Here is a 6,296-nt window from a genome sequence, read left to right as displayed (position 1 = left end):
CAATTTACTGCGTCACCCCCCTGTTGACATCTAGGAAAGGCACGAATTTACAACAAAGCTCTCCATATTACAAGAGCAACACGCTCCTACTCACCATTTTCACGGTCAAAAATACATCAATTAACCACTGTTAACAGCTGGCATCAGCGGCCACAGTAAATAGAGAAAACCGAATAGACCAAAACCACGCTTAAGGGATTACCAGGAAAGGATGTTTATTAACAAAAGTAATTTAATTTAACGAATATAACAAAATAATTTCAAAGCTTAACAAATGTGGTTGGAAAAATATAGTGCCAGGTTAACTTAAACAAGTCAAGGAGCAATAAAGCCACACGCCGTGGCGCTGGGAACCAGGAAAAAGCAAGCAGTCAAGCCCCGCAACAATCAGGAAGGGGTGGGTTTTATGCAATCTGGAGACAGTGGCCTCTGATCTGCCTGATGTTCTCAGTTCCACTCCACCAGGAGGTTCACCCTGCAGCAAAACACAGGCATAGAGACACACACACACACACAAAAAACCTGGCAGAGGCCCTTGGGTCGTCACATGTCAATTGTCGCAAAGTGGCATATGACCATTCCCCAAAACGACATGACAGTTAGAAAGTACCAGTCCGGCAACAGACATACCAGACCTTAAGGACGTTACATAAGCAGCGTGACGTAAGCCACATGACACTAAACACATGGTTAACGTAATGACACAGTCACAGTCTCAAGAAAACTACTTGGTTAGGTTTGGGAAAAGATGTAGTAAGGGTTAAAATAAGTACATTATGTAAGTCACATGACGTAAGGTTATTTCATTTAAAACTTAAGTCAACCTTTCCTTTCTTTCACACGGTCTCCTGGGTGAAACTCCTGTGTTTGTTTATTACCTTGCTAGCATATTTGTGACAGTTAATTTGACCCGTCTTGTCATAGATTTCTTCTGCCAAATCCTGTTATTTATCTAGGATGTGTAATTTTTTAAAGTTTGACAACAAAAAGTCTCTTACAACAAGTCAGTTGTGGATGTGTTGGGCTTGAACCAATGATGGCAAACAACAATTTCAGCAGTTCAAATAGTCAGCCTTAAAAGATAGAGCTGTAAAACTACAACCCTATGGAGCTAAATTAGGGCCAAATGTTTTGTTAATTTGAAAAAAGAAATTGTAATAGAAAAACTAAAACTTGAAATTGAAAACTTAAGTTTTTGTCTAAAACTTGAAAAATACAACCATGTACTCAAACTAAAAATAAGTTTGCCAATTTTTTTTTTCAGTTTAAATAAAATAGATTTATTTCTGGAAGTATTTTGAAGAAATTATTTGTTTTTATTTTTCACTTCACTTTCACTTCCATATTTTGATATTTTAGGACTTCTTTTTTTTTTCAGTTCCACGTTTTCAGAGTCAAAGCTTATTTTTTTTACAGCATCAAATCTTTTTTTTACAGCTTCAAATCTTTTATTTTTCACTTTCAAATCTATTTTTCAGTTTCAGATCAGTTTTTTTCAGTTTCAGACTTTTGGCCCCGATTTTCCGTAGGGGGCGTGGTTTCAACGGAGAGGGGCGTGGAATCATGAGTGACAGTCTAACAAAGAAGGAAGAAGACTCTCCTCAGTCATGTTGCCTTCAAGAAATGTAGGCACTGCGAGAACCGTGGCTCAATGCTTTCTATCCACTATATGCATGTGATTGGCAGTAAACAAACTAATGCCAGTGACTAAGTTCCCTTTAAAAAGCTGTTTTGGACAATACGTGGGACCAATTACACTATACGAGCAATAAATTGTGCCAGTTTGTGCAGTTCAGCAGCTACACTTTAAGAATGGACTTCTCCCACTTACACATGCGACCATGTATTCACTCGCCATGGCGTCCGCAGCATCAAGGCAACCTGCTGGCGCCAGTTCACAGGTTAGACATGTGAAATATCGTAGGGACACACATAAAGAGAAAATGCGTTTGAGTTGGACAACTGGACAAAGCTGGAAATGAAGCATCGCTAGGATTAGCATGAACTAAGTTAGCTTCATCCTACTAAAGCTAGCTAGTGTTGTGAATTTCACACTCATTTCAGTAACTAGCTCAAGTTTTTTTATGCCTTTAACATGGATTTTCTTTGTTAATCTCTGTTTGTCAGAATGTCGACCTTAACTCGACAGTGGCTGCAGCCGCACAGAGCCTTATAAACCTAAAAAATATAGATAACGACTGACTTTAAGTTGTTAGAAATGTATTGCCTTTTTATGGTTAACTTACTTTATGTTACATAGCATAACGTTAACCTTTCCAATCCTAAGTTAGGCTGTGTTCTAAGTTTGCCCACTTGCATATTTTGTAAGGCATAACTGTCATGCTGTTTGTTACATGTATGTGAGATGGAGTAATTTAATAATACTAATAACTAATAGTAAAAGTAATTTAATGTGGCCAGTGCATTAATGTAATATCATATTTGTCTATTTTAGGAGCAACTGAAAACAGACCTTCTTCACAGACTTCTGAATAAAATTTCCCAAGTCATACAGAGACTCCCACTGAATGTGGGCTATTTGCAGTTTATAGTCAACCAGGAGATGGTCCTGTTTAGGTCATTGTCAGGCCAAGTTGAGATGCCACAAGATGTTGTAAATGCATTGAGAGAGCTGTCAATACTTGTCAATGCAGAGGACTGCTCTAAAATGACTCTTTGTCAGGTGCCAATGTTGCAAGCAGAAATGGGACGGCCAAAATATGTTGTGTCTCATCAGCAACTACAAAGCCTGTTAGAAATGTCCCTACCAGTGTCATGCATTGCAAAACTTCTGGGTGTATCTGAGAGGACAGTGAAATGGTGTACTCTCAAGACTGACAAGGTTGGGGTGTGTTGCAAGAAGGACTTATTCTGTCCAGGGTCCCCTGCACTTGGTGCATATCAACACAAATCATAAGCTCATCAGGTAGGTCATATTTTTGCTCAGTATGATATATTAAAAATGAAAAAATTAATATTCCCCAAAAATTCCCCACCACATTTTTAACACTGTTGTTTTGCATCAGCAAAGAAATTTACACAAGTACTACATCAAACTGATTGAGTGTCTCCCCCCCCCCAACAGATATGGCCTTGTTATTTTTGGAGGGATTGATGGCTTCTCATGAAAGGTATTATGACTACTAAATGAGATTCAAAATGACAGACATGGTTCTACTTCTTGTAATAGGTTTGAAAAATGAAATGCTTTCATTTAATTTCCAGTGAGTGATATTCTCTTCTTCAGATCATGTACCTAGGTACTGCGACCAATAATAAAGCATCCACTGCACTTGATTTCTTCTTGGAGGCAGTGCAGAAGTATGGCTTTCCATTAAGGTACGACCAAGTGTGTTTCACTGTGGTACTTCCTACCTCAGTCATTTGTTTATCAACTGCTTGTTAAGGATGTACAGGGTTTTCCATTTGACAGTTCTCGAACAAATGGTATACCGGTCATGAGCACCAGTATTCTTCATTTGACCAATGTTTTGTCCAGTAAGATGACCAGTAAGATGACCATAAACATGTCATTTTAAACAATTAAAATGCCTTTATTATAATGGCATGGTCATATAAGAATTAAAATGCGTGCTAAAACACATTTTGGCATCAAGTCTTCATCAGGGACACCCTGATGCCAAAGCACGTTGAAGTGGGCATTTAAATTTTTGTTTGATAATACCATTACAATAAAGGCATTTTATTTGTTTAAAAGAGGTCTTGTATTTTTATAATACATAAAGATGTTAGAAGTTAGCATATCTTTTTTTTTTAAACATTTAATGATGCATTTTTATTTAAAAAACTTTTTATTTCTTTCTTTATGTGTGACGGTTTCTTTTTAGAGTAAGAGGTGACCAAGGAGTGGAAAACGTTGGTATTGCGCAATGCATGTTCACCATTAGAGGCTGTGGAAGGGGGACTTTCCTGTCAGGAAAGAGTGTACACAACCAAAGGTATGTTTTCTTTATGTACTGTGAAGTGGTCACACACATCCAGAAGCCTCGACAACAAACAACACAAAACATGAAGCAAAGGTCTGCACACAAACTCTCTGGTCACTTAATATTTACCAGATCCAACTGTGAAAAAGAAACCACATAAAACACCTAACATGAACATAATAGGGCAAGTATTAAACTCTTCTAAATAAGTCAGATCCACATAGATCAAAAGAAATGTATATCTGACTGGAAGCCATAATATATTTAATATAGCTAGGTCCAGATATCACTAGATAGTGTGCTTTTCACAGCCTGTGAGGCGGTTATGTATTTTATATGGTTTCTTGATTTTACTGTATTTCTGTATTTCAAGTGTTCTTACCACTGGATAGAGTTGGGTTGATTTCTGTTTTTACTATTCTGGTGCAGTTTAGAATCTCAAACCAGTTTAATTTGAACTAACCGGTGGAACCATCTCTTCTGTTTATTTCTTGTCATCGTTCAGTGTCACTTTGGAGAGCATCTGCTGTGTTCAATGTGACACCTAAAGGTTCGGTTTGGTGTTTGGCTGAATATCAAACCAGTTTGAACTGACCCATTCCTACCACTGGATCATGTCCTAGTATGTGACTAGAGTATTAACAATGGCATCTTTATATCCGTCTTCTAGTCTAGGGAAGAGCAGTAGCTTGAACTTTTGCTGATTGTAATTCAATCCTTCCTGCATGTGCTTCACAAAACAAGTATATAGTAGGAAGGCGGGGCCAGGATTTTTTAAATGTGAAACTAGAAGTTTTGATGGTGTGATTTGGGCTAGCTTATCACAAGCAAAAACGAGGAGAGGAGGCCTGTTAGCATGACTAGTGACTTAGTTATGAGTAAGGCTTTAGTTTAGAAATGGTCTATATGTTATTTGAGTTATTTGTACGCTGTTAACACTTGTAGTTTTGGGTTTTTTGCTACATAAGAATTGTCCTTATTTTGTAAGTGTAACTACAAATTAAATATTTTGTTTAGATTACAATATTGTCTTAATAGAAATATCCCATTCTTTTATTCATCCATGCTGGAGTGTCGCTCCATGCTAGCTAAGAAGGAACTAAGAGGGAACTCCGTGTCATTACGTGCCAGCCAACAATGGACGTTTCTGTAATGCAGTCAATAAATAAAATGCAATCCTATATTAAATATAAATATAAATTTAGACTGAAGAAACAAGTACATTGCAAAATTGATAGAACTCTTGTGGTCGCACTAACTGGTCAATTTCATTTCAAAATATTTTGGGACAGAATTATTCCAAAGGTTTAGTAAAAGTTGATAAACCTGTTTTAGTGATTACTTACAAAAAAAAAAAAAAGGATCTTGCTGCTGAGCAAATACAAAATAAGATAAAGATGAGAAATTTGACCATTACAGTTTAAAATAACACTCTAGCAGCTGGACAGAGGGTCAGTGAACTCTTAAGGGGGGAGTAGTGATTAGTGTTTATGTAGGGACTGAACCCTTCTATGGTGTCTAACAGATGTTTACACTTATCCTACAGCACTGTGCCCTTATATGGATTGGAGCCTTAGTTTGCAGACTCTGACCCTTATATGGTATTTAGTAGATAGATGTGTTTGATGTACAGAGAGACAGAGTGGCCATCGGGCTGGGTCACTCTCCAAGCTGCTGCAGAGCTTGTAATTGATGCTGAACTCCTTGATGTAATAAACTTTTAAGATCAAGAACAGTGTCAAGCGGATTTCTTCTCAACACATCATCGCAGCATTAATGTTCGGACACCACACTGCAATGCAGTTCTTTCAATTAAAGGAGTGAATTAGACAAAGGTACTCAGCCACAGAAGAACAGAAAAAGTCAAATTTCAAGATGATTTGGAGATGACTATCTGAGCCAAACACAATGAATATATGCCATTATGTATACTTACATAGAATGGTGATAGATTTGTAAAGGTTTTCATTAAGAACAATGGGTTTAGGGGAAACAATCATTTGTATGTATGTTCTCTGTATGTATGCTCATTGTGATTACAGCCTTGCATTCAAAAAAAGTGACAACCTGGTCCATAATACCTATTACCATTATCAAAAATTTTCAGATAGAAAATAACGTTAACATGTTCAATACCAGCATAATTACAGGTGGTAAAAAATTTTACAGCTCCAAATGTCATGAAAACATAAAAATTTTACTGAGCTTTCGAATATTTGATTTGCAGAACATTAACAACTATACACCTTCAGCTTCATAAAGGAAGTCCTGAATAAAGTTGATCATCTCCAGCTCAATCTGATGCCTGGAAGTCCCTTTGTCACTCAGTTGAGGAAGAATGGATACCAT

The 6,296-nt window shown here is 37.1% G+C and overlaps 1 long non-coding RNA gene across 1 annotated transcript; it reads left to right on the top strand.

Moving 5' to 3' along the window:
• Positions 1 to 2,818: 2,818 nt before the first annotated feature.
• On the top strand, positions 2,819 to 4,014 carry LOC123962658. Its single transcript, XR_006823033.1, has 3 exons — positions 2,819 to 2,926; positions 3,086 to 3,339; positions 3,849 to 4,014. It is a non-coding gene; the product is annotated as an uncharacterized LOC123962658 (long non-coding RNA).
• Positions 4,015 to 6,296: the final 2,282 nt, after the last annotated feature.

The sequence above is a fragment of the Micropterus dolomieu genome, linkage group LG23, assembly GCF_021292245.1.
Source record: "Micropterus dolomieu isolate WLL.071019.BEF.003 ecotype Adirondacks linkage group LG23, ASM2129224v1, whole genome shotgun sequence".
Lineage (NCBI taxonomy): Eukaryota > Metazoa > Chordata > Actinopteri > Centrarchiformes > Centrarchidae > Micropterus > Micropterus dolomieu.
The sequence above is the reverse complement of the archived record's forward strand: the minus strand, read 5'-3'. Positions and strand labels throughout refer to the sequence as shown.